At 32.3% G+C, this 15,730-nt stretch overlaps 1 protein-coding gene across 10 annotated transcripts in view; it reads left to right on the forward strand.

Annotated features, from left to right (window-relative positions):
• Positions 1-15,730, forward strand: part of LOC132719793 (uncharacterized) — a 118,156-nt gene that overhangs the window by 52,606 nt on the left and 49,820 nt on the right. For 4 of the 10 annotated variants that reach the window (XM_060703692.1, XM_060703695.1, XM_060703693.1 and 1 more), the window contains exon 1: positions 1,730-1,964. The exons of 3 other annotated variants lie outside the window; for them this stretch is intronic. The gene's annotated coding sequence lies outside the window, so the exon portion shown is untranslated. Of the gene's footprint in view, positions 1-1,729; positions 1,965-15,730 lie in introns of those variants that run through there. 3 more of the 10 variants (XM_060703686.1, XM_060703696.1, XM_060703697.1) reach the window with 1 other exon arrangement.

Raw genomic sequence — 15,730 nt, forward strand, 5'->3', positions numbered from 1 at the left:
GATAGATGCAAGAATCTATATTGTTTTACCAGACAGGCTTACATACTTGTGCAATGAAAAGTTTCCTGTACTTGGTTCCCTTGAGGTTACTAGTAGTGTTATAACACAATTGCATTGTAAGCTTTACAAATTCCTAAATTTGTTCAGAAATTCTGAACAAGAACCTGACCAATATTTTATAGCAATTAAACCTTTGCTAGGTCAAAGATTAATCTCTTGCAAGTCTAGAAATTCCAGAGTTATGGAACTTAAAGTTATAAGATAATTATTGTTGACTAACAGATATTAGTAAGAAAGGGAGATCATTCAGTACTGTTTGCTGCTGTTTTCTTTTTGAAATGTTCAATTTTCTTGAGAAGGACATGAAATAAATTTACAGACAAGGTTACATAATAAGCCTTTAGCCTGCTGGTGGCAAGTGTCTATAAGTAAAAAATTGTCCTTGCTAAATGGTTGTATTGCAGTATTAACTTTTTTCTATTACAACCTTTAACGAAAGTTGAATATGCATGCTGAAAGAATTTAAATTTTAAGAACTTGCTTAAAAGTAAAAGACTTTTAAGTAAGAAAATGTCTACCCATGTGATCAGTGAAGTCACAAAGAATAGGATGTGACTTATGATCAATTTCTGCACTGTTTGAAATTTTCCCTGAAATAATAAATGGTTTTATCCTGATTGAATGATGAACATGTCAATTTAAGATATTTAGGGTGGTAAGGGCCAGACAGATAATTGAACCAGTGACAGACTAACCAATATCCCAAATGACACCATTATGGCTGATGATTTATCTAAAAATAAAATAAAATAAAAATGTAGAGGTCTGTAATATATTATGGGTGTGGCTTTTACTTTTATCAAATATTATTATGAAAATTTTTTGGCATTTTCACTTTTGATTAATATCTGGGCTAATAATTGCATTGCATGTTTGGAATTAGTTGGCACAATATTTTGGTCAAGTTCAGTAACCAGTCAACATAGCTAGATAGTTCATATCAACAACATGTGTCTAAATTAATGAGCTTAGGTAATGTTTGTGATTAATAATGATAAAATACTAAAAAGGATCAAGTAATTTAGTAAAATAATCCAATAAGTTTTGTATGTTTCACAAAAATATGTCTCAAGATCATTCTTGAGAGTGGTCTGGTTTTTGTCAATGTATTTAAAGAAGTCTTTACCCCTTGTTAAATATACCTTCATATTAATTCATATTAATGACTTGATTATGTCAAAGAAATAAATCAATTACGTCTATGGGTTCAAATCCCAGCAGAAATGTTGAAATATTTCATATAGGGCTATCCTGTACGTTTGCTGTTTCTATTGAGGTATTTACGCCTGAGACTCGAGGGGCAGATGTGTTCCTCCTCCTTCAGTAAAGCTGGAAAGTTTCCATATGACATTTAAACTGTTGGTATTACTTTTAATATGCATTTTCTTACTTAAAAGTCTTAACTCTTATAAAGTACCTAATAATCAGCTCTTAAAAGCTAAAAATTTTCAGTATGCATAATTCCTGTATAAAACTTTCATTACAGGTTGTTATAGAAAATAGGTAATTAGTGCAACACATCCATTAGCAAGGACAATTTTTTACTTGTTTACCTGAAGAATCTGTGAAGAGGCTCATCATAAATACATTAAGAGTTTTCACAATTCTGGCATTTCCCCAGTGGGCACCCCACATAGACTAGTATCATGTTTCTCCAGTTTGTAGGTAAAATAGACTGCTTCTCTATCTTCCAAATTCCCATTCAATTGTACGTCTGCTAGGATGCTTTAAACACTTATTTGAAACTTATAGTTGATTCTGGTGGCGATGATCCCCGCAATTCTGCAAGAAATCGTGTAATTGTCATAAGGACGATTTTTTGACGTCAAAACTTATAGTTTTGGCATTTTCTTGGTTATCAGCATCATCTGGGTATTTTCGGAAACAATTCTGGATATTACCAGGTAAGACTATATTGTGTAATTTATGTTTTCTTTCACCTTACATTACTATCTCTGATTGTTTCATGCAGTAATGCTTGTTTATAAGACTTTTATTTCCATCGTTATAGTTTGTATATGTTTTGATCTTGAGATTTAGTTGTAATGAAGGTACCACTGAAATATCCATGTACTGACATATGGTTGACATAAATCAGGTCAATCAGGGTCATTTGAAATAGGTTTTCAAATTAATGCAATGTTTTGCTAGGTATACCTTTTTACATGTATAAAAAAATAGCATAACCTTGGGTAAATTTTTATTTAGAAATTTGTCCTCAAATTAGTGTCATATGACATGTACATATAATAATGAGAGATGTTGAGTCTTAATGTTGTTGGATGACAAATTCTTAAAGATACTTTATGAGGCCCGGTGTAAATGTTTGCTGCAGGTAATCTGGTCAATAATATGTATTAAGTAAATGTGTTGGTGTAAATGTGTGCAACATGTTAACATGTTAATGTGTGATGTTTGCTGTAAATGTATGTAACACTTGCACTTGTTAATGTGTGACAATGAGTTATGTGTTGGTGTAAATGTGTGCAGCACATAAACATGTAAATGAGTGACAATAAGTCTTATGGTCATTTGCCACTCACCTCTGATCCAGAAATCATTTGGGATAAGTTGTGGGTGACTTGAGTAGAAATTGGTAATTAGGAAAGCTGGTTAGGTGGACTGACCATTGGGATATGACCAAAAATGTGCTGATATCAGCAAAATGACCGGACATGCAACAAAACAAACAACCATGCAGTAAATATATGTGTTAATGAATGATTTACATATAATTAATATGTTGGTACAAATAGGTGCAGAGATTTTTTTTTTATGAGTGAAATTGACTTGATGTGTTAGTGTAAATGTGATCAACAGGTTAATTTATGAATAAGTGACATTGACCAGTATGTGTTGGTGCTAATGTGTGCAGCATGTTAATTTAGTAATGAGTGACATTGACTTGATGTGTTAGTGTTAATGTGTGTGAAAGGTTAATTTATGAATGAGTGACATTGACTTGTTTGTGTTCGTGTTAATGTGTGCAGCAGGTTAGTTTGTGAATGAGTGGCATTGACCTGTATGTGTTGGTTTTAATGTGTGCAGCAGGTAAACATGTTAATAAGTGACATTAACTTTATGTAAATGTGATCATGAATGAGTGACATTGACTTGCATGCATTAGTGCTAGTATGTGCAGCAAGTTAATTTGTGAATGAGTGACATTGACTTGTATGAATTGTGTTAGTGTACATGTGTGCAGCAAGTTAATTTGGGAATGAGTGACATTGATCTGTATGTGTTGGTGTTAATGTGTGCAGCAAGTTAATTTGTGAATGAGTGACATTGACTTGTATGAATTGTGTTAGTGTACATGTGTGCAGCAAGTTAATTTGGGAATGAGTGACATTGATCTGTATGTGTTGGTGTTAATGTGTGCAGCAGGTTAATTTGTGAATGAGTGACATTGACTTGATGTGTTGGTGTTAATGTGTGTGAGTTGAGGAGAATGACTTTAACAATATTTTGTAAGTGAAAAATTACTCAATGTAAACAAATAGAAATGCAAAGGTTTGAAAAAGTATAATTCATCGTAACTAGAGATTTAGCTGATAGTATGTATAAGGAATTCATTTTATGTCTAATTTTCTTTGGATACTATGTGAACTGTATGTGTCTTCATAATTCTGCATTTGTCCAGCATGTATATATCATAAAGTATACTAGTATAAAGCTCGTAAGACATAAAGAAATATGACTTTTTGAGACGGGGGGGGGGAGGGTATGAGGGGGTCTTCCAGATATTTTCATATGCTTTTAACATAGTTGCTTAGACTTAGTACAAACAACAACAAAAACAACCATCTCCTCCCACCTCCCTAAAATTTGAATGTTGGCATCTTAGATTATTATGTACAAAGAACAAAAAATATAATTGTTTTCTCAAAAATTATTTAATGAGTTCTCAGAAGAAACACTATGTTCCCAACTATTGATACAAAAATTTGAATAATAAAAAATTAGTAAGTCAAAGTATTTGAATCTATAGGTGATTTTTGAACCAAATAATAATCTTATTATTTTTCTTGACCTTCGATCCTTTCAAGTGAGTTTGCTAAGAAAGTTTTATCTTTAGTTTTATCTTTGAAGTATTAATATGATTAGAAATAAGAAGATAATTAATTTCCCACAAAGCTTTCTAAGATAATCAGATTTTCTCAAATTTGTTAAGACTTACATTAAATTATGTTTATGATAATATGAAATATTATTTCAACTCTGATACTTAATGAATAATAAACCCTGCTGATATCCAATGAATAATAAACCCTGATACTTGATGAATAATAAACCCTGCTGATATTCAATGAATAATAAACCCTGATACTTGATGAATAATAAACCCTGCTGATATCCAATGAATAATAAACCCTGATACTTGATGAATATAAACCCTTTTGATGTTCAATGAATAATAAACCCTGATACTTGATGAATAATAAACCCTTTTGATATTCAATGAATAATAAACCCTGATACTTGATGAATAATAAACCATGCTGATATTCAATGAATAATAAACGCTGGTACTTGATGAATAATAAACGTTGCTGATATTCAATAAATAATAAACCCTGATACTTGATGAATAATAAACCCTGCTGATATTCAATGAATAATAAACCCTGATACTTGATGAATAATAAACCCTGGTACATGATGAATTATAAACTCTGATACTTGATGAATGATAAACTTTGACACTTGATGAATAATAACTTCTGATACTGATGAATAATTAACTTTGATACTTGATGAATAATAAACCCTGGTACATGATGAATTATAAACTCTGATACTTGATGACACTTGATGAATAATAACTTCTGATACTGATGAATAATAAACTTTGATACTTGATGAATAATAAACTCTGGTACATGATAAATAATAAACTGTGATACTTGATGAATGATAAAGTTTGACACTTGATGGATAATTAACTCTGATACTTACTGAATGATAAACTCTGATACCTGATGAAAAATAAACTCTGGTACTTGTTGCATTTTAAAGTTTGATACTTGATAAATAATTAACTCTGATACTTTGATCAATAGTAAACTCTGATACTAGATGAATAATAAACTCTAATATTGATGAATAATAAATTCTGATACTTGATGAATAATAAACTGTGATACTTAATGAATAATAAACCCAGGTACATGATGAATAATAAACTCTGATACTTGATGAATAATATTTTCTGATACTTGATGAATAATAAACTGTGATATTTGATGAATAATAACTTCTGATACCTGATGAATGATAAACTCTGATACTTGATGAATAATAAACTCTGATTCTTGATGAATAATAAATCATGGTACATGATGAATAAAACTTTGATACTTAATAAATAATAAATAATGCCACTTGATGAATAATAAACTCCGATACAAGTGATGAATAATTACCTTGATGAATTATAAGCTTTGATACATGATGAAAAATAAATCTGGTATTTAAATGAATAATAAACTCTGATACTTTGATGAATATTAAAGTCTAATACTTTATGAATAATAAACTCTGATACCTGATAAATTTTAAAAATCTGATACTTTGACACTTGATGAATAATAAACTTTGACACTTGCTGGATAATAAACTGTGACATTTGATTAATAATATACATGATGAACAATAAACTCTGGGACTTGAAAAATAAACTCTGTTACTTGATAAAGTTAAAAGTCTGATACATGTGATAAATTTGTAAGATTTTAATATTGTGTGTAAATATCATAGGTACATGTACTTGCAGCTTTTGCCACCTGTATTATTGAGCCAAGCCAGCCTCAGCACATCTGTGCAGTCTGACCAAGCTCTATACTGTTGGTAGCTTGATTTTTGTTTTTGTATTGAAATCCTTTCAACTATAAATGGACTTTCAAATTTAAAGCCGGGAAAATCCATTACATAGATTCACCATGCTAAGGATTCATTAAGGTAAACAGAAGTACTAACATGTACAATATGAATCACAAAACGTGAGTTATGGAATGACTAGAGAGAATGTTTGCTTTGAACCATAACGGAAATAACTCTCTGCCTTTGATGTTTTTGCCGTTATTTTTAGGTTGAGAAGGAGTATTAACTCATCTTCAGCATAGTTTATGTGCCTGTTATAATGGTTCATGTTTTATGTCAAAATAAAATACACTCACTGATGATTTATTTACGCAGCACCTATTTTCTAACAGTCTGGCTTAGGGTTTTGGTTCCAAATTTAGACTAAGTCTGCTGGGAAGCAATTTGCCAGAACTACACGAATGATGACTGGATGTTAAATTGATATGATTTTTAAACTGGTTATCAGCAGTACATTATAAACACATTTTAATTTAAGGATGGGCAGACCTTGGAGAATTTATAATGTAATTTATTTATCAGAGAAAGTGAAGAATTTAGTCAATGGAAACCTGTTGATGCCTGGTATCACCCTCTGTGATGTTACAAAACATAATTTATAGAATATGTTGCATATAATATACAAAAATGCTCCAGAAAATTCCTACATAACTTAATTAGTAAAAATGTGATATGAATAAAAACTGTTCATGAATATTAAATTCATTTAACTTCACTGATGGTCACGCACATTGAGAGGAAGTGCAGTACACAAGAATCATAACTCATGATCTTCACTAATTACAGAGTTATTGCCCTTTGTTACTTTTCCTTGTCAGGAGCATAACTTGAAAACTACTGGTTGGAATTCAAAACAACTTCATACAATGGCCAACACAATAAGGGGAAGTGCAGTGCATAAGAACCATAACTCTATCTAAAGTAATTACAGAGTTATTGCCCTTTGTTACTTTTCCATTGCTTTCTTTTGTCCGGACCATAATTTTAAGACTAATGGTTGGAATTCAAAACAACTTCATACAATGGTCAAGCACAATAAAAGGAAGTGCAGTGCACAAGAACCATCAATCTGTTCAGAGAAATTATAGAGTTATTGCCCTTTGTTACTTTTCCTTGTCCGGAGCATAACTTGTAAAGTACTGGTTGGCATTCAAAACAACTTCATACAATGGTCAAGCACAATAAGAGGAAGTGTAGTGCACAAGAACCATAACTCTGTTCAGAGAAATTATAGAGTTATTGCCCTTTGTTACTTTTCCATTGCTTTTTTCTTGTCCAGAGCATAACTTGAAAACTTCTAGTTGGAATTCAAAACAACTTCATGCAATGGCCAAGGATATTGAGAGAAAGCGCAGTGCACAGAAACCATAAGTCTTTCTTAACTCATTAAAGAGTTTTTGCCCTTTGTTACTTTTTATTGTCCAGCGCATAACTTGAAAATTAATGGCTGAAATTCAAAGAAACTTCATAAATGGTCAAAGGCAGTGAGATAAAGTGCACTGCACAAGAACCATAACTCTATTTTAACTAATTACAGTTATTGCCCTTTGTTACTTTTTTGTCCAGTGCATAACTTGAAAAGTAGTAATTGGAATTCAGTACAACTTCATATAATGATCAAGCGCAATGAGAAGAAGTGCAGTGTACAATAACCATAACTCTGTCTTCAGTATTTTTGCCCTTTGTTCATTTTCCTTGTCAGGTGTATAACTTAAAAACTAAGTTTAGAATTCAATGAAACTTCATTTAATGGTCAAGCGCAATGAGAGGAAGTACAGTGCTCAAGGAGCTTAAATCTTTTTGGACTTATTACAGAGTAATTCAATAAAACTTCATTACTTGTAAACCACATTGAAAGGAAATGCAACATACAAGAACCACAGCTATCTTTAATTGGCCACAACCATAACTCTATTTGATCAGTTCTTTTTACTAGTAACTTCCTCATTTCCAAGTCAGTCCTGTGGGAGTATTAATCACATTAAGTGATAGTTCTAGTTATATTAGCTCATTTATATATAGAGTATGCTTCCTGGAACTAACCAGTATTGGTGTTATTTGTAAAATCATAGTTGAGACCCAAATAGGGCTTTAATTTTGGGCAGCTAATGAAAATTGTGAGATTGTGTTAATTTAGCTGGACAATTAAGGGACTTTAAAATCTCTTAAAAGTTGTGTCTGAAAGAGGAACTTAAATTTAAAGGGTATAAAGCTATATCTTATGAAATATTTTCTTTTTGTAAATATAATCACCAGTTATGATAATTTTTTTCTAAAATGTTATGGTTGATTATAGAAAACATAAAATGCCTCTGTTATTGAGCACCCATGAATATTGTATGTAAACAGAATAAAATTTTTTGGAATAAAATAGTATGCTGCTAAGTAAGGTTTTAACCATTTAGAAATGATTTCATTCATATCCCATTTGCTTTAAGGTAATACTCTAACTTATTTCTTTCATACAAACATTTTGGAAATATTATTGGAAAAGTGGTATTTAAAAATTGGAAGTATATTATTTTTCAAGAGTTCTTCAACATTTTTATTTTTTGTGGGGCGTCCGTCCCTGGCTGAATGGTTAAGGTTTTGATATTTAAACCACTTGCCTCTCACCGCTGTAAGTTCAAGTCACGCCAGTGTCATAAGAGAAAGCTACCCAACTCTACTCTGGTACCATCTCTCTATACTGTGTTCATTATTAATTAGTGGGATTTTATATCAAAATATTCAGAATTGACCAGGTTGGGCAGTGGCTCAAAGGTATAGTCAATATGTCTATATAAATTAGTATTTCTGTTCAATTGTTTAAATAGAAATATTGTAGAAAATTAAATGGCAATGTTTAGTCACAGGCAGGTTTAGTGAATTGCATTTTAAGTGTTAAGGTGAAAAACCTCTGACCCTAGTCAGTAATTCTCTTCTCTTTTTTTTGTGATAATACATGATTGTGTAAACTATACAAGTGTTTGATATACATGTACATATAAATATATGTAAATATTCAAGTTAACATGATGATATAGAAGAATTCTTAATGAAGAAAACAGATGAACAAGTGTGACTGACAGAGTGGACCAACTGTTTAGGATAACAGAAAGAGAAAATAACATCTTTGTTCTCTCATAGGTGAAAACAGAGAAGAAAAAACATCCTCTTCAGTTTTTGTTTGAAAGGTGTGGTTGTATTTATAGTACTGTTTAAAGAAACTTTGCCAAGGTAACATGGTCACTAAACTCACAGGGCAAAGATTAGACAAATATTTTTCATACCTGTTGTATTAAGTCAGAGAACTTAAACTGCTCATTGGTATTTACTCTAGTCATCTAATGCTTTACCTGTGATAAAGTGATATTATAATAGTTGCAAGAGTTGCTCATTACACTCCTTATTGTTTTACTTGAGAGTTAACTTCTTATTTATTACAGCTACAGATAAATAAATACCTTCTATTTATAAGTCTGAAAATAATTTACAAATACCTGTTATGGTTATTGTGATTATTGGGGACCTATACTGAATTTAAGGACTTATGTGTAGCTGAGAATATTGTAATGTTTGCTAAATGAATTGTAGTTAAAATTGATGAACACATTAATTATGGGGGAAAGAGAGAAAATTTTACCAGTGCTAACCATACATCAAACCAGCATGGCCTGGCCAAAGTGGCCAAAATGACAAGGGATATCATATGTCCAAATGAAAGGGGGTGTAGTTAATTAACTGGCTGTCCTTAAAGGAAAGGGCCTTTAGTAGGGATTTGGAAATCCAAAGGTCAAAGACACCCATCTATTCCCCAGACGTAGAGGGGTCTGTGGATACATTAAACTGGTGTATATATTCATTAGATTCCTTTGCAAATACTAGAGTTATAGCCCTTTGTAATCTGTTGCCTTTATGATATGGTCATTTAAAGTATACACAAATTTTACTTCTCTAAAGTCTACAAAGCCAAATGCTTTTAATCTTTACAAAAGTCATGTTGATTATAATCAGGTGACTTGAAAGGTCAAGTTTTATAATTCTTGCTAACATTTTTCAAAATAGGTCCTTTTGTTTCAATGTCAATAGAGATATGTTGTCTATTTAGCTGTCATAACAAAATCCTTTTCTATTAATTCTAAAAAAATGTAACTTCTTGAAAATATGACACAGTATGTTTTCTGTAAATCTTATTGCTCTTAAGGGTGCCACTGTGACATAATAGTTTAAGGTTGCTATTATCAAATCACTGCATGGGTTCCAGTATCTTTAGGAATGTTTGATTCATGACAACTTTAATGTTGGTCTCATAGTTTACAGAAGGTAGGTTTTACCATAAGGTTGACAGCATATATATGCACATGGGTTACAAACTGGAATGTTGACATCTGACCTTAAAAGTGTTGGTGTTACTATCTTAAAACATAAACGAAGAGTCATATAGTTAATTGATTCTTGACATTTCTTGCAATATTAACAGTGAGAATATCATTTCATTCCATTTCCTTCTTTGTACTGAAGAAGTCCTTGTATGTAACTTGTAATACCGTATGTAACTTTGTGTTTTTGTAAGTATTAAACTTATTTTCACTACAATTGTTGAGTTTTATTGTTCAATGCAGTTGTCTTTTCTCACTAATAGAATTATGTAATTCATGCCTCTGCTATTTAACTTAAGTCAATGTTTTACTCATGCTGTTTTAATGCAAGCAGGGAAGAACATAAAAAGAATGACTATGCTTTCTTAATATAACTTTGACATGTTTCTACCATTGCAATAAAAGTAAAAACTTGAGTATAAATTGTAATTATCAAACCTTATCTTGGCAAAAACAACAACATCTAAGCTTCTGATTTGGCTCTCAGCTAATAGTTTAGGTAAGCAATCACATTCCAGGTGCATTTTGCAACAATTTACTCACACTAGTGCAGTGTAAGTTATACTCAGGTAGACTCTTTACAGCTAATTTTCTGCATTTCAAACTCAAATTCTATGAAGGAATTCCACAAATACATATTGTCTTGTTTTTTACTGACATATTTTCTAAATAACCAAGGTAAATTTACTCTATTGTACATGGAGATTCCCACACTCTCACTTTGATTTGTTACTATAAATAGATGAGGACAGGTGAGAGAAGCTGTGTTGCATGCCTCTCATCAACACAGATTATGATTATTGATGTAAGCTTCTGTAGGAGACAGAATAGAATGGGGATATGTTTCCTTAATGTCTGAAAAATGTGTTTCCTCTAGTATTTTACTTATCTTGCTATAGTCTGAAGTTGTGAGTCAAGTGGTTACATAATTCTAATTAACATCTTTGGAGTTCAAAGTCTTTCCCATATATTCAAACAGATCTTTGACATTTATTTATATGAAGATATATATTGTTTAAGTAAATTTGGCCCAAACTATTTTAAATCATTCATGTTCAGTAAGATTCACTCAAAAGTTAACATGTAAACTCGAAACACTCTACCTTCTCTGTCCTTAAATTTTTTTTTTCTTTTTTAAAAAAATGGCAAAAAATTAAGTTTATGTAATGCATTTCTTATGTTCTTGTATTTATTTTATTTGTATATTAATCTTTATTTTTTCTCCTGGATATTTTTTCGAATAGGTTCAGGTATTCATACAGAGTTTCAAAAGGTAAACTGAAATTTACCTAGAGGGTAGAGTGAGTCATTCATCAGAAATTCTCATTTTCCATGTTCTTGTCTTATCAGTTTGGAATAAACTGTAAATTTGTGTAACCTATCAGTAATATCTTATCTTATGATTTCATGGTGTCTTCACCATCTTTAATGTATTTATCATTTTTACTGTTATGATCATAACATTATACCAGCCTAAATCTAACATCTTTCTCACCATGGTTTGGACATAGATAAAATAAAACATACTTGTAGATTTGCTGATATAAACATAAAAAATGTTTTGAAACAAGTTGCTTTTTCATATATGTAAGTTTATGGTATATGTATATGTAGTGTAGCAGTATAGATCAAGTTAAAACATCAGTGTGTAGCTGTATAACACAAGTATGAGCAGAGTAAATTTAGGAAAAGCACCAGTAATGTAGCAGTAAGCAACAGTAATGTAACAGTATAGCTCCAGTAATGTAGCAGTATTATGAGCACCAGTAATGTATAGCACCAGTAATGTAACAGTATAGCACCAGTAATGTAACAGTATAGCACCAGTAATGTAGCAGTATAGCACAAGTAATATAGCAGTATAGCACCGGTAATACAGCAGTATAACACCAGTAATGTAGCAGTATAGCACCAGTAATGTAGCAGTATAGCACCAGTAATGTAACAGTATAGCACCAGTAATTTAACAGTAAAGCACCAGTAATGTAGCAGTATAGCACAAGTGATATAGCAGTATAGCACCGGTAATACAGCAGTATAACACCAGTAATGTAGCAGTATAACACCAGTAATGTAGCAGTATAACACCAGTAATGTAGCAGTATAGCACCAGTAATGTAGCAGTATAGCACCAGTAATGTAGCAGTATAGCACCAGTAATGTAGCAGTATAACACCAGTAATGTAGCAGTATAAAACCAGTAATGTAACAGTATAGCACAAGTCATGTAGCAGTATAGCACAAGTCATGTAGCAGTATAGCACCGGTAATACAGCAGTATAACACCAGTAATGTAGCAGTATAACACCAGTAATATAGCAGTATAACACCAGTAATGTAGCAGTATAACACCAGTAATGTAGCAGTATAGCACAAGTCATGTAGCAGTATAGCACAAGTCATGTAGCAGTATAACACCAGTAATGTAGCAGTATAACACCAGTAATGTAGCAGTATAACACCAGTAATGTAGCAGTATAGCACAAGTCATGTAGCAGTATAGCACAAGTAATATAGCAGTATAGCACCGGTAATACAGCAGTATAACACCAGTAATGTAGCAGTATAGCACTAGTAATGTAGCAGTATAGCACCAGTAATGTGGCAGTATAGCACCAATAAGGTAGCAGTATAGCACCAATATGTGGCAGTATAGCACCAGTAATGTAGAAGTATAGCACCAGTAATGTAGCAGTATAACTACAGTAATGTAGCCATATAGCACAAGTAAAGTAGCAGTATAGCACCAGTAATGTAGAAGTATAGCACCAATAATGTAACAGTATAGCACCAGTAAAGTAGCAGTATAGCACCAGTAATATAGAAGTATAGCACCAGTAATGTAGCAGTATAGCACCAGTAATGCAGCAGTATAAAACCAGTAATGTAACAGTATAGCACTAGTAATGTAGAATTATAGCACCAGTAATGTTGCAGTATAGCACCAGTAATGTAACAGTAAAGCAACAGTAATGTAACAGTATAGAACCAGTAATGTAGCAGTATAGCACCAGTAATGTAGCCATATAGCACCAGTAATGTAGCAGTATAGCACTAGTAATGTAGCAGTATACCACCAGTAATGTAGCCTTATAGCACTAGTAAAGTAGCAGTATACCACCAGTAATGTAGAAGTATAGCACCAATTATGTAACAGTATAGCACCAGTAATGTAACAGTATAGGACCAGTAATGTAGCAGTATAGCACCAGTAATGTAGCAGTATAGCACCAGTTATGTTAAAGGATAACACTTGTAATTTTACAGTTTAGCACCAGTAATGTAGCAGTATAGCACCAGTAATGAAGCAGTATAGCACCAGTAATGTTGCAGTATAGCACCAGTAATGTAACAGTAAAGCAACAGTAATGTAACAGTATAGAACCAGTAATGTAGCAGTATAGCACCAGTAATGTAGCCATATAGCGCTAGTAAAGTAGCAGTATACCACCAGTAATGTAGAAGTATAGCACCAATAATGTAACAGTATAGCACCAGTAATGTAACAGTATAGGACCAATAATGTAGCAGTATAGCACCAGTAATGTAGCAGTATAGCACCAGTAATGTAGCAGTAAAGCAACAGTAATGTTGCAGTATAGCACCAGTAATGTAGCAGTATAGCACCAGTAATGTAACAGTAAAGCAACAGTAATGTAACAGTATAGAACCAGTAATGTAGCAGGATAGCACCAGTAATGTAGCAGTATAGCACTAGTAATGTAGCAGTATAGCACCAGTAATGTAGCAGTGTAGCACCAGTTATGTAGCAGTATAGCACCCGTAATGTAACAGTATAGCACAAGTCATGTAGCAGTATAGCACAAGTCATGTAGCAGTATAGCACCAGTTATGTTGAAGGATAACACTTGTAATTTTACAGTTTAGCACCAGTAATGTAGCAGTATAGCACCAGTAATGAAGCAGTATAGCACCAGTATTGTAGCATTTATAGCACCAGTAATGTTGCAGTATAACACCAATAATGTAGCAGTATAGCACCAGTAATGGTATAGTGATGAAGCAATATAGATTTAGATGTAGCACCAGTATGTATAGCAGTGTTTCCATGATACATGTAATATATGGATGTGCAGACTGGTCTTATAAGATACTGTTTGTTGTTCAGATGCGGCTTTTTGTAGTGAAATTATGTAAAATAACAGTGCATGAGTGGATAGTTTCATTCAGCTAATAGTTAAGAACTAGCATGGCTATAAGCAACTATAGTGGCTGTCTTAAAATGTATTTGATTTTTGCATTTAACACATTGTACACATATCTGCACATGTAAATTTTCAGTATGGTTTAGTAACATTTAATTGATCAGAAAGATATTTTATTGTGGATGGCTTAGATTTAGAAGCTGGGCAGTCTTTTACACAATGGCTCTCCCTTGTTCACAACAATGTAACACATGCTTTACGATAAAATAAAAGGTAAAAGTTCCTTGTTTACCCTATCAAACATGTGAACATGTGTGCTGGACTTAATTTCCTACTTCAAAAATGGAAACTCTTAAGTTGAGTAGCCATTAATGATTACAGAAGTTGGTCAAAATGTCAATTTGTTATATTGTTGAGCTTAATCTAATGAATTGGTGAAGTGTAGACAGTTGTAGATCATCAAGGAGTTCTCTGTTATATTGGCTTATCAATGTGGCCACTAATATGGAGCCAGACCTTCCTGCACAGCTCTACTGTCTGACCAGACCATAAAATGCTGACTGCCTACTTCTAGTACTTTCACATTTAGAACCCAACAGTTCCAAATTTAAACCAGGTGAAGCAGTGGTTCTGGCTTACATAACTTTATAAGCTGCTTATTAAAAAAAATGGGTACGCTGAAGACCTTGGGCTAGTCAAGCTGCAGGATAGATGTTTATTTTGCTTAAATTGTACTGCCTACAAGTAAAAGGTAGATAAGTGAATTTTGTTTTAAATGGATGAAGTAACTTGTGTCATCAGTGGTTACAGGTGTATCTGCACAACTGTATTGCTGTTTTATATTGTTACATACAGGGATCAAGACATCTTGTTTCTATGTATACATAAAAGTGTTTTACTGAAAACATTATATCTGTTGGCTTTTCTTGGTAAAGGAAGATGCATTTTATTATGAGATCATGTCTTATATGAAGAGGAAATGGTATGTTGTTAAGGTGTTAACATCTTAACATACAACTTGTCTAACATCTTCACTTTGATGTTGTAATTTATTTACTTTGTGATGACAAATCATTTAAAACTTGAAGGCATACAGATGATATTCAAAAGTTCAACTTTTCTTTCTAATAGAGTTGTGTCTATGTAATGGGAGTCACTAGTCATTTTAATGTTATGAACTAAAGATAGAGGTCATGGCTTATAGAATTATATCCCTGTGATGAAAGAAGAAATTTTTTTTTTGACTGACCAATGGTTAGT

Source organism: Ruditapes philippinarum, unplaced genomic scaffold (genome assembly GCF_026571515.1).
Source record: "Ruditapes philippinarum isolate M1 unplaced genomic scaffold, ASM2657151v2 ctg135_1_1_1_1, whole genome shotgun sequence".
Lineage (NCBI taxonomy): Eukaryota > Metazoa > Mollusca > Bivalvia > Venerida > Veneridae > Ruditapes > Ruditapes philippinarum.